This window comes from Aquarana catesbeiana, linkage group LG04 (genome assembly GCF_042186555.1).
Source record: "Aquarana catesbeiana isolate 2022-GZ linkage group LG04, ASM4218655v1, whole genome shotgun sequence".
NCBI classification, from domain to species: Eukaryota; Metazoa; Chordata; class Amphibia; order Anura; family Ranidae; genus Aquarana; species Aquarana catesbeiana.
Window position 1 is genome coordinate 585,641,739 of NC_133327.1, and position 16,903 is coordinate 585,658,641.

A 16,903-nucleotide genomic window follows, 5' to 3' on the forward strand; every position below is an offset into this window, starting at 1 on the left:
CAAAGTCAAGGACGTTGTATGACGGCCGGCGGGCGGGAAGTGGTTATGGGTATGGCGGGGTATTGCAGAGTATGGCGGGGTATTGCAGAGTATGGCGGAATATTACAGAGTATGGCGGGGTATTGCGGAGTATGGCGGGGTATTGCGGAGTATGGTGGGGTATGGTGGGGTATGGCGGGGTATGGCGGGGTATTGCGGAGTATGGCGGGGTATTGCAGAATATGGCGGGGGAATTGCGGAGTATGGCGGGGTATTGCGGAGTATGGCGGGGTATTGCGGGGTATGGCGGGGTATTGCGGGGTATGGCGGGGTATGGTGGGGTATAGCGGGGTATGGCGGAGTATGGCAGGGTATGGTGGGGTATGGTGGAGTATGGCGGGGTATGGCGGAGTATGGCGGGGTATGGCGGAGTATGACAGGGTATGGCGGGGTATTGCAGGGTAATGTGGGGCTTTGCAGAGTATTGTGGGGGTATTGCAGAGTAATGTGGGATATTGCAGGGTAATGTGGGGCTTTGCAGAGTATTGCACAGCATTGCAGAGTAGTAGGGATGGCAGAGCATGGATGGCTGGATGTCACTGTGCAGCGCTGTGGGCACTACAGATCCAGCCCACAGAGCTGCAGCCATCCATTCATCCCCCTCTCCACTCACAGTGTACCGATCGGTACACAGGAGGGGAGGAGAGGAACCGGCGTCATCAGATGACGCCGGTCTGTTTACATGTGATCATGCCGTCATTTACCGGGATCCGTGATGCGCTGGGTTCTCCAGACCGGCGGTCACGGATGTGTTCGGGTGCGCGCCCCAAGGGCGCGCGAGAGGGGAATTCTGGGAGGACGTCATAGTACGCCCTCCCAGAGTTACGCAATCGCCCTGCAGCCGTCATTCGGCTATGGGCCGGTTGTTAAGTGGTTAAAGTGAATGTAAACCCAATGTCATCCTTTCTAAACTACTGCCATAGGGGTTATCTATAAGTATATACATGCCTCCTGCATGGATCTTTACCTGTCAAATGTCTCCCTTCTGTCTGTTATTAGAACCCAAAAACTGCAGATTCTGTGGGTGGGTCTGTTGTCTGGAGCTCGGTGGGTGGAGTCGTGATGTCATTAGACTTCCCGCCCACCTCTACACTCCCTTTGTCAATATGCATTTTTTCCTGTGTATTTCTTACACTGAACTTCTGCTATGATCTCTAGCATCCAGTGAAAAGACAGGAAAGTAACCACATGACTTCAGCATGCCAAATCATGCTGAGGTGTGGAACAGCCTATCCTTGCAGAGCTGCTGAAGAAAGGAGTGGGGGTGGGAATTAAAAAAAATAATGCATGTCTTAGGCTAGTGCACGAGATATGTAAATCACCTGATACTCACAGCAAAGGGAAGGATTTGACAAAGTTTTTCTCTGTTTGTCAAGTTTTATCTAACTGAACAATAAAAGAGGATTGCTCAGAGCTGGATTAACTCTTTGTGGCAAGACTGGGCTCAAATGATAGGAAATCTTATACTTTACATTATGACATAAAAAAAAAATAATTCGGGTTTACATCCACTTTAAACATCTCTCTCTTGAAGCGGTTCATCTCATTCGCCTCCCCCCTCCCAGCAGTAAAATAATTTATTTCAGAGATAAGTCTACTGAGTCACTGCTAGGAAAGGGAGCTAAGCTGTTGAGAGAAAGACTTGAATGACTTCAGTGCTTCTGCTGAAAGAAAAGGTCTTGTTTAAACAATAGCTCACCATTAACTAGTAGAGAGAGTGGGACGTTGGTTACAGTAGATTTACCCTATTGTACAGGGGCCAGGTAGCTAATCCATAATGACCTAATCATGTGTCCGTGGATATATTCTTACTATTTTTATTTCAGAAAGATGATCATAACAAAGCAGTGTTATTTATTACAGCTGTTTTCATGGGCATCAAGCCCCGGACTTTGTAACATGATGTAACTTCTTCTTCCCAATCACCAAATGAATAGTGCCATATACAAGTTTTTGTATATATATATATATATATATATATATATATATATACAGTGGGGAAAATAATTATGTGATCCCCTGCAGAGATTTTTGTAAGTATTCCAACTTACAAATCAAAAATGAAGGGTCTGTAATTTTTATTATAGGTGTATTTTAAATGATATAGACAGAATATCAACCAAAAATCCAGAAAAAACACATCGAACAAATGTTTTAAGTTGCAGTTCAGTGAGTAAAATAAGTATTTGTTCCCCAAGCAAAACATGACTTAGTACTTGGTAGTGAAACCCTTGTTGGCAAGCACAGAGGTAAGACATTTCTTGTAGTTGGTGACCAGATTTGCACACTTCTCTGGTGGGATTTTGATCCACTCTTCTTTACTAGGGATGAGCCGAACACCCCCCTGTTCTGTTCGCACCAGAACATGCGAACAGGAAAAAAGTTTGTTCGAACAAGCGAACACCATTAAAGTCTATGGGACACAGACATGAATAATCAAAAGTGCTAATTTTAAAGGCTTATATGCAAGTTATTGTCATAAAAAGTGTTTGGGGACCTGGGTCCTGCCCTGGGGGACATGGATCAATGCAAAAAAAAGTTTTAAAAACTGCAGTTTTTTCAGGAGCAGTGATTTTAATAATGCTTAAAGTAAAACAATAAAAGTATAATATCCCTTTAAATTTCATAGCTGGGGGTGTCTATAGTATGCCTGTAAAGGGGCGCATGTTTCCCGTGTTTAGAACAGTCTGACAGCAAAATGACATTTCAAAGAAAAAAAGTCATTTAAAACTATTCGCGGCTATTGCATTGCCCGTCCGACAATACACATAAAAGTTCATTGATAAAAAAGGCATGGGAATTCCCCACAGGGGAACCCTGAACCAAAATTTAAAAAAAAAACGACGTGGGGGTCCCCCTAAATTCCATACCAGGCCCTTCAGGTCTGGTATGGGTATTAAGGGGAACCCAGCCAAAATTTAAAAACAAAAATGACGTGGGGGTCCCCCTAAATTCCATACCAGACCTGAAGGGTCTGGTATGGATTTTAAGGGGAACCCCGTGCCAAAATTAAAAAAAAAAACAGTGTGGGGTCCCCCCAAAAATCCATACCAGACCCTTATCCGAGCACGCAACCTGGCAGGCCGCAGGAAAAGAGGGGGGGACGAGAGAGCGCTCCCCCCTCCTGAACCGTACCAGGCCACATGCCCTCAACATTGGGAGGGTGCTTTGGGGTAGCCCCCCAAAACACCTTGTCCCCATGTTGATGAGGACAAGGGCCTTATACCCACAACCCTGGCTGGTGGTTGTGGGGGTCTGTGGGCAGGGGGCTTATCAGAATCTGGAAGCCCCCTTTAACAAGGGGACCCCCAGATCCCGCCCCCCCGTGTGAAATGGTAAGGGTACCCCTACCATTTCACTAAAAAACTGTCAAAAATGTTAAAAATGACAAGAGACAGTTTTTGACAATTCCTTTATTTAAATGCTTCTGCTTTCTTCTTTCTTCTTTCTTCCTTCATCTGCTTCTTCTTCTTCTTCTGGTTCTTCTGGCTCTTCTGGTTCTTCCTCCGGTGTTCTCATCCAGCATCTCCTCCGCGGCGTCTTCTGTCTTCTTCTCCTTGGGCCGCTCCGCACCCATGGCTTCTCTTCATCTTCTTCTCTTCTTCATCTTCTTCTCTTCTTCTCTTCTTCATCTTCTTCTCCCGGGCCGCTCCGCATCCATGCTGGCATGGTGGGAGGCTCCCGCTGTGTGACGCATCTCCTCTTCTGACGGTTCTTAAATAATGGGGGGCGGGGCCACCTGGTGACCCCGCCCCCCTCTGACACACGGTGACTTGACGGGACTTCCCTGTGACGTCACGGGGAATGCCACAGGGAAGTCCTGTCATGTCCCGTGCGTCAGAGGGGGGTGGGGTCACCGGGTGGCCCCGCCCCCCATTATTTAAGAACTGTCAGAAGAGGAGACGCATCACACAGCAGGAGCCTCCCACCATGCCAGCATGGATGCGGAGCGGCCCGGAGAAGAAGATGAAGAAGAGAAGAAGAGAAGAAGATAAAGAGAAGAGCGGGAGCCTCCCCCCATGCCATGGGTGCGGAGCGGCCCGAGGAGAAGAAGATAGAAGACACCACGGGGTGATGCTGGATGAGAACACCGGAGGAAGAACCAGAAGAGCCAGAAGAACCAGAAGAAGAAGAAGATGAAGGAAGATAGAAGAAAGAAGAAGCATTTAAATAAAGGAATTGTCAAAAACTGTCTCTTGTCATTTTTAACATTTTTGACAGTTTTTTAGTGAAATGGTAGGGGTACCCCCTTACCATTTCACACAGGGGGGGCTGGGATCTGGGGGTCCCCTTGTTAAAGGGGGCTTCCAGATTCCGATAAGCCCCCAGCCCGTAGACCCCCACAACCACTGGCCAGGGTTGTGGGGATGAGGCCCTTGTTCTCATCAACATGAGGACAAGGTGTTTTGGGGGGCTACCCCAAAGCACCCTCCCAATGTTGAGGGCATGTGGCCTGGTACAGTTCAGGAGGGGGGGCGCTCTCTCATCCCCCCCTCTTTTTCTGCGGCCTGCCAGGTTGCGTGCTCGGATAAGGGTCTGGTATGGATTTTTGGGGGGACCCCACGCCGTTTTTTTTTTTTTAATTTTGGCACAGGGTTCCCCTTAATATTCATACCAGACCTGAAGGGCCTGGTATGGAATTTAGGGGGACCCCCACATAATTTTTTTTTTTTTAATTTTGGTTCGGGGTTCCCCTGTGGGGAATTTCCATGCCTTTTTTATCAATGAACTTTTATGTGTATTGTCGGACGGGCAATGCAAAAGCCGCAAATAGTTTTAAATGACTCTTTTTCCTTTGAAATGTCATTTTGCTGTCAGACTGTTCTAAACATGGGAAACATGCGCCCCTTTACAGGTATACTATAGACACCCCCCAGCTACGAAATTTAAAGGGATATTACACTTTTATTGTTTGACTTTAAGCATTATTAAAATCACTGCTCCTGAAAAAATTTCCGTTTTTAAAACTTTTTTTTGCATTGATCCATGTCCTCTGGGGCAGGACCCAGGTCCCCAAACACTTTTTATGACAATAACTTGCATATAAGCCTTTAAAATTAGCACTTTTGATTTCTCCCATAGACTTTTAAAGGGTGTTCCGCGGCATTCGAATTTGCCGCGAACACCCCGAATTGTTCGCTGTTCGGCGAACTTGTGAACAGCCGATTTTCGAGTCAAACATGAGTTTGACTCGAACTTGAAGCTCATCCCTATTCTTTACAGATCTTCTCTATCTAAATCCCTAAGGTTTCTTGGCTGCCTTTTGGCAACTTAAAGTTTCAGCTCTCTCCATAAATTTTCTATAGGATTAAGGTCTGGGGACTGATTAGAACACTCCATGAACTTAATGTGCTTGCTACTGAGCCACTCCTTTGTTGCTTTGGCGGTATGTATTGGTTATTGTCATGCTGGAAGACCCATCAACGACCCATCTTCAGTTTCCTGGCTGAGGGAAGAAGGTTCTCATCCAAGATTTTACAATACGTGGCCCCGTCCATTGGCCCCTCAATACCGCAAAGTTGGCCTGTACTTTAACAGAGAAACAGCCCCAAAGCATCATGGTACCACTTCCATGCTTGACTGTAAGAATGTTGTTCTTAGGGTTATAGTCAGCATTTTTCTTCATCTCTTTGCAAGTGGGCAAACGTGCAAAATCTGTAGGGGATCAAATAATTATTTTCCCCACTGTATATACAGTAAGTAAAATAAGTATTGAACACGTCACCATTTTTCTGGGTAAATATATTTTTAAAGGTGCTATTGACAATTACAGTAACAACCCATGTAATCCATACGTACAAAGACACCAAAACAAATAAGTTCAGAAATTAAGTTATGTGTAAAAAAATGGAATGGCACAGGGAAAAGGTATTAAGCACACTAACTGAAATGTATTTAATACTTCGTACAAAATCCTTTGTTGGTATTGACAGCTTCAATATGCCACCTGTATGGAGAAACTAGTCGCCTGCATTGCTCAGGTGTGATTTTGGCCCATTCTTCCACACAAACAGTCTTTAAAGTGGGGTTCCACCCAAAAAAAAAAAACTACATGAAAAATCCTAAAAAAAAATACAAAAAAAATTTGGATATTTTTTTTTTACTTACCTCTAAATGCCTGTTGCTAGGGGGTCCCTCGTAGTCTGCCTCTTCCAGTGCCTGGGCTGGTGACATCACTTCCCCCTCGGCACAGGAAGGGCTCAGCTCTGCTCCCTCCCTCCTGTCAATCATCTGGGACCCATTACAGGTCCCAGATGACTGAGCGGCCAATCATGGCATGCGGCGCCGCTCGTGCATGCGCAGTGGGTGCCAGGTTGTGAAGCCACAGCCCGGCGCCCACAGTTGCAATGCCGGCGCCGCTGAACGCAGGGGGAGACGAGCGGGGCTTCGATCCCCCGCATCGCTGGACCCTGGGACAGGTAAGTGTCCAATTAAAAGTCAGCAGCTGCAGTATTTGTAGCTGCTGACTTTTAATTTTTTTTGACTGGACCTCGGGTGGAACTCCTCTTTAAATCTTGAAAGTTCCATGGGTCTGTTCCATGAACTCTGATCTTTAGTTGTTTCCATTGATTTTCTATTGGATTCAAGGCAGGTGATTGGCTGGGCCATTCTAGCAGCTTTATTTTCTTTCTTTAAAACCAACTGAGAGTTTCCTTGGCTTTGTATTTGGGATCATTGTCTTACTGAAATGTCCACCCTCATTTCATCTTCATCATCCTGGTATATGGCACCAGATTTTTATCAAGAATGTCTTGGTTTATTTTTCTATTCATCCTTCCTTCAGTGATATGAAAATTGCCAGTACCATATGCTGAAAACAGTCCCACACCATGATGTTCCCACCTCCAAACTTCAGTGTTGGTAAGGTGTTTTTGGGGTGATGTGCAGTGCCATTCAACCTCCAAACATGGTGTGTACAGTATTAAATCCAAAGAGTTCAATTTTGATCTCATCTGACCAGATCATAATCTCCCAGTATTTCACAGGCTTTTCTAAATGTTGTTCCGCAAATGAGCTACAACATGCTTTTTCTTCAGCAATGGAGTCCTGCGTGATGAGCGTGCATACAGGCCATGGTGGTTGAGTGCATTACTTATTGTTTTTTTTTTTAAAACAATTGTACCTGCTAGTTCCAGGTCTTTCTGAAGCTCACCACAAGTGGTCCTTGGCTCTTTGACAACTCTTCTTATAATGCTTTTCGCTCCTGGGTAAGAAATCTTGCAAGGAGCACCTGGTTGTGACCGGTCTATGGTGAAATGATGTTCTTTCCACTACGGATTATGGCCTCAACATTGCTCATACATTCAAAAGTTTAGAAATCCTTTCTGTAACCAATGCCATCAGTATGTTTAGCAACAATAAGGTCAAGGTCAAGAAGGTCTTGAGAGAGCTGTTTGCTTTTACCCATCATGAAATATTTCTTGTATGACACCTTGGTAATGAGACACCTTTTTATAGGCCATCAGTTGAGACTGAACCAGCTGATATTAATATGCGCTGACAAGGGGCAGGATTGCTTTCTAATTACTGTTAGGTTTCAGCTGGTGTCTTGGCTTTCCATGTCTTTTTTTTGCCCCTTCCTTTCTTCATGTATTCATGTATGAGTTTGGGGTGGAGGAACTTGACTGGCCTGCACAGAGTCCTGTCCTCAACCCAATGGAACACCTTTTGGAAGAATTAGAGTGGAGATTGGGAGTCAGACCTTCTTGTCCACATCAGTGCCTGACCTCACAAATGCGCTTCTGGGAGAATGGTCAAACATTGCCATAGACACACTCCTAAACCTTGTGGACAGCAATCCCAGAAGTGGGCCAACTCAGGACTGGGATACCATTAACCGCTTCCGGACCAGCCACCGCAGTTATACTGTGGTAAGTTGGCTCCCCTGCGCGATCCGTCCTAGCTGTACGTCGGCTCTTTAAGACGCCTCCGAAGCGTGTCCCCAGAGCAGATACGAGTGCCAAGTGGGTACGATGACCACCAGGCACCCACAATCATTCATGACAGAGCGAGAACCAGGATCTGTGTGTGTAAACACACAAACCCCAGTTCTGTCAGGGGAGAGAAGACAGATTGTGTGTTCCTACTAAGTAGGAACAATGATCTCTCTTCTCCTCTAGTCAGCCACATTCCCCCTCACAGTTAGAACACACATAGGGAACACAATTAACCCCTTGATCACCTCCAGGTGTTAACCCCTTCACTGCCAGTGACATTTATACAGTAATCAGTGCATTTTTATAGCACTGATCACTGTATAAATGTGACTGGTCCCAAAAAAGTGTCAAAAAGTGTCCGATGTTTCCATCGCAATGTTGCAGTCCAAATAGAAAATGCAGGTCACTGCCATTACTAGTAAAAAAAAATAATAATAATAAAAATGCCATAAATCTATCCCCAATTTTGTAGACACTATAACTTGTGAGCAAACCAATCAATATACGCTTATTGCAATTTTTTACCAAAAATATGTAGAAGAATATATATCGGCCTAAACTGAGGAAGAAATTTGTTTATGTTTCTTTAAATTGGGATATTTATTATAGCGAGAAGTAAAAAATATTGTGTTTTTTTACAAAATTGTCGCTTTTTTTGTTTATAGCGCAAAAAATTAAAATCACAGAGGTGATTAAATACCACCAAAAGACAGCTCTGTTTGTGGGGAAAAAAGGACATCAATTTTGTTTGGGTGCAGCGTTGCACGACCGCTCAAATGTCAGTTAAAACGACGCAGTACTGTATCGCAAAAAATGGCCTGGTCATTGAGCAGGTAAATCTTCCAGGGCTGAAGTGGTTAAAGTTTATGTGCGTGTAAAAGCAGATGTTCCAATACTTCTGGTAAAATAGTATATATATATATATATATATATATATATATATATATATATATAGTATATATCATAGACACACAGATATCATTAAAAAAATATGATAAACGGAGATATATATATATATATATATATATATATATATATATATATATATATATATATATATATATATATATATAAAGTGTTGTCTGACCTATGTGTTCTCCTTTTACAAATGGCATCCGTACGCGAGCAAGTCTGTTAAAGGGAGATCTTCATTAATGCTGCCTCCAATTCTCACAGATGTCTATATATATATAATTATGAACAGTACATACATACATTACATAAAACAGCACCAGTTGCCCAGCCTACTTTTAAGCTAGCCAGCAAAAACATGACTAATCTGTTTCAACTACTCAGGTTAAGAACAGAGGATTTAGTTGCATACATGTGCAAATAAATATGGAGAGGACCTTTGAAAGTGGGGAAAGTATATATATATGTATATATATATATATATATATATATATATATATATATATATATATATATATATATCATAGACACACAGATATAATTACATTAAAAAATATGATAAAGGGATATATATATATGTTTTTGCTGGCTAGCTTAAAAGTAGGCTGGGCAACTGGTGCTGTTTTATGTAATGTATGTATATACTGTTCATAATTTTATATATATATATATATATATATATATATATATATATATATATATATATAGACATCTGTGAGAATTGGAGGCAGCGTTAATGAAGATCTCTCTTTAACAGACTTGCTCGCATATGGATGCCATTTGTAAAAGTAGTGAGAACACATAGGTCAGACAACACTTTAGTGTCTGTCTATCCATCTGTTTTCACATTACTTGTAAATTATAGAATCCTCTAGACCCAAATGATCATAAATCAGCCAAGAGAACATGTACACTTTAACCATCTGTCATAAAACAATGAATTAAATTCATGCTTGTCAAAAAGCACTGCTGCGAATTTGCCTTATTCCACAGCAGAAGAAATACAAAGCCCCATCTCATTGCTGTAATTTATGACCTCCTTGGGAGATTTGGGTGATTAGGCCTTGGCCCACCAACACACAGAAAAACAGTAGGAACTCCAATAACTCCAAATGGAAATCTTAGGTCAAATTTATCAAACAAATCTAAGAGAAATCTATTTCTGTTTGGAGAAGGAGGAGATATATTGCATGTTTAGTATACTAGTCCAACATTGGAACATTTGGCTCTTCGGTATTTGTGAGTTTTGGAATTTCCAGCTTAAATAGTATCACCAATGGACATGTGATGTATTAGCCATGAGTCTACCTTTAGCCAAATAAAATATACAACTGCAAGCAAAGAGGTTTCTCAATGTTAACAACAACATATTTGTTCAAATGATGTCACTGAAAATCTTCTAGGTAGACCTAAAAAAAGCATAGTTTTAGCTCTGGAAAAATACACTGATACAACGTGAAATATGGAAAAGCCGGGTGACAAAATGCACTGTAAAAATGATAAAGTACTTTAGTGACTATTAAACTCAAACAAGCTTGATTCATGGAAATATGGCATTCTTTTTAGGAAAAAAAAAGTAAGATTGTAAATGCACGTATTTCTGATATTATATTGGTCCAGCGATTCTCTGGGACTTGTAAAACAGAGTATAGATCATATATGTGTATATTAAATTCCTATTGAAATCAGCATAATTCTGAACATGACATTTTTTCCCACGACGTAAACAATTGCAGGATAGCTATTTTTAGTAAGAGGACTGTCCATGCCAAGTTGTGTTGTATTTGATTTCTAATATATTGCCTCATTTGCGACACAAGATTATAAAACAACTTACTTGGCTACTTGGCTGTTTTGTTTTCTTCTTATTTGGCCCTTTCCAAAAAAAAGTGAAAGTTGATGAATATATTTGCATTTTTGCACTCCTTGTTTTCATTGTACAATAAAAAATGACTTCAGTGTGTTTTTCTATTTCCCTGTAAAAGTAAGGATGAACAGAATGGAAGTGCAAGTGAAGGTCAATTTGACTAACTTGGTGGAAGCATTAGCCTCAGGATATTACCGTATTAAAAGAGAAATAAAAACACTCATGGACGGAATATCAGTTGTTTTTTTGTTTTTTTAATTTAATTCACTTTATACAGGTATTATATTGATTATAAAGTTATACTTTATTACCAAAAGTTAGGGACGGCTGCCTTTCCATGCACATGAACTTTAATGGCATCCCAATCTTAGTCCGTAGGGTTCAATATTGGGTTGACCCACCCTTTGCTATAACAGCTTCAACTCTTCTGGGAAGGCTGTCCACAAGGTTTAGGACAGGGGTCTCAAACTGGTGGCCCTACAGCTGTTGCAAAACTACAAGTCCCATGAGGCATTGCAACGCTGTCAATTACAAGCATGACTCCCAAAGGCAGAGGCATGATGGGCCTTGTAGTTTTGCAACAGCTGGAGGGCCGCCAATTTGAGACAGCTGGTTTAGGAGTATGTCTATAGGAATGTTTGACCATTCTTCTAAAGCGCATTTGTGAGGTCAGACACTGATGTTGAAGCACTCTAATTCATTGCAGGCCAATCAAGTTCCTCCACCCCAAACTCGCTCATCCATGTCCTTATGGACCTTGCTTTGTGCACTGGTGCGCAGTCATGTTGGAACAGGAAGGGGCCATCCCCAAACTTTTCCCTTAAAGTTGGGAGCATGAAATTGTCCAAAATGTCTTTGTATGGTGATGCTTAAAGAGTTCCCTTCACTGGAACTAAGGGGCCAAGCCCAATCCCTGGAAACCAACCTCACACCATAATCCCCCATAGCCAACTGAAATAAATATGTCTACTGTTTTACTTGCCAAAAAAATTGTCAGTAGGATCATTCTGACATTCCTTGGTTCCTAGGTTAGGTCCCTGCTTACTGGACAGAAGTGATAATGCTGATTCACTGTCCAATTGAGGAGGCTTCAGGTGGAGAGGTGACACAGAATGATGAATTGCCTAATAATGGAATTACATGGGTCACCTGTCCGGCTGTGCATTGAGCAAAATGTTTGCAAATCACAGGATTGCAGGACATACATGCAGTGTATTTGGCAGGCAAATCAATAAATATATATGTTAGCTGTTTACTGAATAAATAGGACTTAGAATTATGACAGGGAGAGCTCACCGTTGTCCTGTTTCAAGACAGGGGCCCTCTGGACTCCACTAATAACTAAAATATGATTCTTGGTTGGACTAACCCTTTGGCTGTACTTTCACTTCCATGCTTTTGAAGTCTTTTGCTACAGTAAGAGGTGTGGCAATACCAAAAATAGCAATATCTTATGTTTGGTTGAGATTGAGGTTGCTGTGTACATTATCTATTCTTTAAGAACATTGGCAATGATGAATATTGCAGAATGACTAAGAAATCAACATATTGCAGTTTTAAAAATAACAAATACTAATTTGAATATACAATTGAAAACAGCACTAAAAATGTCATTCGTTTAGTTTTTAATTTGTTTTAATCCAGTTCTCGTGAAGCTAAGCCACATGAATAATGGTTATAACAAATATAGGTTTAATAGATTTTATTGGCTAAAATATGATCATAAGATAATAATATTATTCATAAGGTAATCATTTTCTTTGTTTAATTTGATTGAAACCATTTGTCACTTGTGACAAAAATCACTTGTGTCAGTTCCTCTAAATAAGGTTATTATTCATTATTTTGAAGAGCCAAGAGGTCCTATCTGTCATCCGTTATAGTTCAAAGAAAATTAAAGGGACAAAACTCAAAAATATACAGTTATATACTTTTTGGGTGAAAATATAATGCTTTATAGGTTTGGGACTGGTATGAGGAAATGAAGCCTCTTTCTAACCTCAACATGTGTCTGATATGTTGTAAACAACAAATTATATACAAAGCAGTTGAAACAAATAGCAACCCCTGCTCATCAACAAAGACAAACTGGGCGCCTGCCAGAAACACACTAGTAATTATGTACAGTTCTGAATCTCACATTTTTTAACCATTTGACTCCGGAAGATTTACCCCCCTCATGACAAGACCATTTTTTGCGATATGGCACTGTGCTACTTTAACTGACAATTTTGATAAAAAAAAATATATATTTTTTACTTTCTGCTATAACTTCCCACCGAGCGTACGCAGATATGCGTACTTGGCTTTCAGGGGTTATACTGGGATGATGCCTGCAGTTGCAGGCATCATCCCAATACTGTTTTTTAGAGCTGGCAAACGCCTTTCCAAGTATAACAACCGATGCGGCTAAAAGCCGATTGGCTGTTATACCAGAGAAGCGGGAGGGGACATCCCGCCTCCCGCCGCTCTTACCGGGCCTCCCGATCCACCGGGAGGCCCGATCACCAATCCGCCACCTCCGGCGTCTACTGACAGTCTGGAACGAAGCCGTAAGCGCCTTTGTTCCAGCCTCCTAATTATAAACGCGGAAGCGACGTCATGATGTCACTTCCCGTTTACTCGGCTGCCAATGGCGCCGGTTTTAAAAAAATATATAGTATTCAGAATCGCCAAAAATGGCGAACTGAATACTGTGAAGTGCAAAGGAGGGATCGGGGGTCTTTTAGACCCCCAATCCCTCCATAAAGAGTACCTGTCACCACCTATTACTGTCACAAGGGATGTTTACATTCCTTGTGACAGCAATAAAAGTGATCAGACATTTTTTTTTAAACACAATTTATAAATATAAAAATAAATAAGAAAAAAACATTTTTTTTAAAGCGCCCCTGTCCCCGCGAGCTCGCGCAGCAAAGAAAACGCATACGGAAGTCGCGCCCACATATGTAAACGGTGTTCAAATCACACATGTAAGATATTGCCGCAATCGTCAGAGTGAGAGCAATAATTCTAGCACTAGACCTCCTCTGTTACTCTAACCTGGTAACCGTAAAAAAAAATTTAAAGCGTTGCCTATGGAGATTTTTAGGTACCGTAGCTTGTCGCCATTCCACGAGTGCATGCAATTATAAAGCATGACATGTTTGGTATCTATTTACTTGGCGTAACATTATCTTTCACATTATACAAAAAAATTGGGCTAACTTTACTGTTTGGTTTTTTAAAATTCATAAAAGTATCCCTTTTCCCAAAAAGTTGCATTTAAAACACCGCTGCACGAATACCATGTTACATAAAATATTGCAACAATAACCATTTTATTCTCTAGATTCTCTGCTAAAAAATATATATATATATATATATATATATATATATATATATATATATATATATATAATGTTTGGGGGCTCTAAGTAATTTTCTAGCAAAGAATACGGATTTTAACTTGTAAACACCAAATGTCAAAAATAGGCTTAGTCATGAAAGGGTTAACATATTCAATAAAAATAATTGAAAAAAAAAAATTTCTTTATAAACTTAGGTCAATATATATTCTGCTACATATTTTTTGGTAAAAAAAATCCCAATAAACGTATAATGATTGGTTTGTGTAAAAGTTATAGCGTCTACAAACTATGGGATATTTTTATTTATTTTTTAATAGTAATGGCGGCGATCAGCAACTTATAGCAGGACTGCAATATTGCGAAAGACATTCTGATACTAACTGACACTTTTGACACTTTTTGGGAACCAGTGACACTAATACAGTGATCAGTGCTAAAAATATGTACTGTGACTGTACTAATGGCTGGCTGGGAAGGGGTTAAATATCTAGGGCGATCAAAGGATTACCTTTGTGCCTTACCAGTGTTTTACTATACTCTGTGAGGTGCTTTTACTAGGGGAAGAGATGGAATTTATTCCCTGCTTAGCAGGGACACACATTCCATCCCTTCCCCACTGTCAGAGCGGCGATCTGCCTTGTTTACATAGGCAGGTAGTTAGAACACATGGGCCACTGGACAGGTGAGTATAAAAGCTTATCTTATGCTGGACACTTTAATTTTTATTTATTTTGTGGGCTGATAAGGCCAATTTTAAAAATAATTTAAAAAGTAAACTAGTGCACTTCTCAAAAAAAATTGTATCAATAGCAAAACAAAACAAAAACATAAATAAAAAAATATATAATTAAAGAGTACTCAAAATATCAAAATGACTATTACAGTGAGGGAAAAAGTATTTTATCTCCTGCTGATTTTGTATGTTTGCCCACTGACAAAAAATATCCAGAAAAATGCATTTCAAAAAAGTTATAAATTGATTTGCATTTTAATGAGTGAAATAAGTATTTGACCCCTTCGCAAAACATCAGTTGGTGGCAAAACCCTTGTTGGCAATCACAGAGGTCAGACGTTTCTTGTAGTTGGCGACCAGATTTGCACATATCACAGGAAATGTTTGCAGATCCTCTCCAAGTCATTAAGGTTTTGAGGCTGATGTTTGGTACCTCAAACTTTTAGCTCCCTCTACATATTTACTATGGGCTTAAGGTCTGGAGACTGGCTAGGCCACTCAAGGGCCTTTATGTGCTTCTTCTTGAGCCACTCCTTTGTTGCCTTGGCCATGTGTTTTGGGTCATTGTCATGCTGGAATACCCATCCACGACCCATTTTCAATGCCCTGGCTGAGGGAAGGAGGTTCTCACCCAAGATTTGACAGAACATGGCCCTGTCCATCATCCCTTTGATGCGGTGAAGTTGTCCTGTCCCCTTAGGAGAAAAACACCGCCAAAGTATAATGTTTCCACCTCCATGTTTGACGGTGGGTATGGTGTTCTTGGGGTCATAGGCAGCATTCCTCCTTCTCCAAACATGGTCAGTTGAGTTGATGCCAAAGAGCTCGATTTTGGTCTCATCTGACCACAACACTTTCATCCAGTTCTCCTCTGAATCATTCAGATGTTCATTAGCAAACTTCAGATGGGCTTGTACATGTGCTTTCTTGAGCAGGGGGACCTTGCGGGTGTTGCAGGATTTCAGTCCTTCATGGCATAGTGCGTTACCAATTGTTTTCTTGGTGATTATGGTCCCAGCTGCCTTGAGATCATTGACAAAATAATCTCATGTAGTTGTACAGGAGCTAATAAAATTGAAAGAACAAGTTAAAGGAATGCAAGTTGATCAGAGGGCAATATTATATAAACTAGAAAACTAGGAGAACCAAAACCGAAGAAAAAACCTGAGGATTCGCGCCTTATCAGAAGAAGGTGGGGAAGAAGGAAAATAATGAATAAAATATTTAACCCGCTCTTGGATACTGGTGGGGAGGACGGCCTTAGGATAGAAAGAGTACAAAGAATTAGAAAACCTCAAAATATATCGGCAGACCTACCGCGAGATGTCATAGTGAGATTTCAACTGTATGAAGAAAGAAGAGCAAGAATATGGGGGAAAATGAGAGGACGCCCACCATTAAAATATGAGACCTTTACTTGAGAAACTGCGAATAAAAAACATTAAGTACAGTTGGGGTTTCCCAGCATGTTTAGTGGGACAGAGGGATGGAAGATCAACGATTCTAAGGTTTCCAGAAGACCAACAAGAATTCTGCAATAAATTGGATTTACATGTACCAGTTATACTAGGATGGTCAGAAGAAGCAAGAATACCACAGAAGGAAGATGAACTCTGGCAAAAATTGCATACAGCCGCAAAGAAGACCTAAAAACCTAGAGACCTGGGGAAAAAGACAGAAAGGGAAGGGGGGAAAGAAAAAAAAGAAAAGAGAAAAAGTAAAAATTAAGAAGCCCCCAGAGACTGAATAGAAATAGGCTGCTGGAGAAGGCAAAAAGATAATTAGTGGTTTAAAAAGAATTTAAGCGGAATATAGCTGAAATAGAAAAGAAATTGAAAATAGCAATGGGTAAAGGTCTAGGGAAGTACAAGGGGGATGGGGGGGAGGCGGAAGTGGTGGAGGGAGGAGAGAATGGAAGGTGGGATCACGTGGATGGCTGAAGTGCTCCTGGCCCACCCCTCCCTCTTAGCAGTGGGGGGATGGGATGGGTAACATGGCAGAGTCTCACCCCAGCTTAAGGGAATCATAGGTGAGACTAGATATAGACCCACCTGTGGTTCAAGGG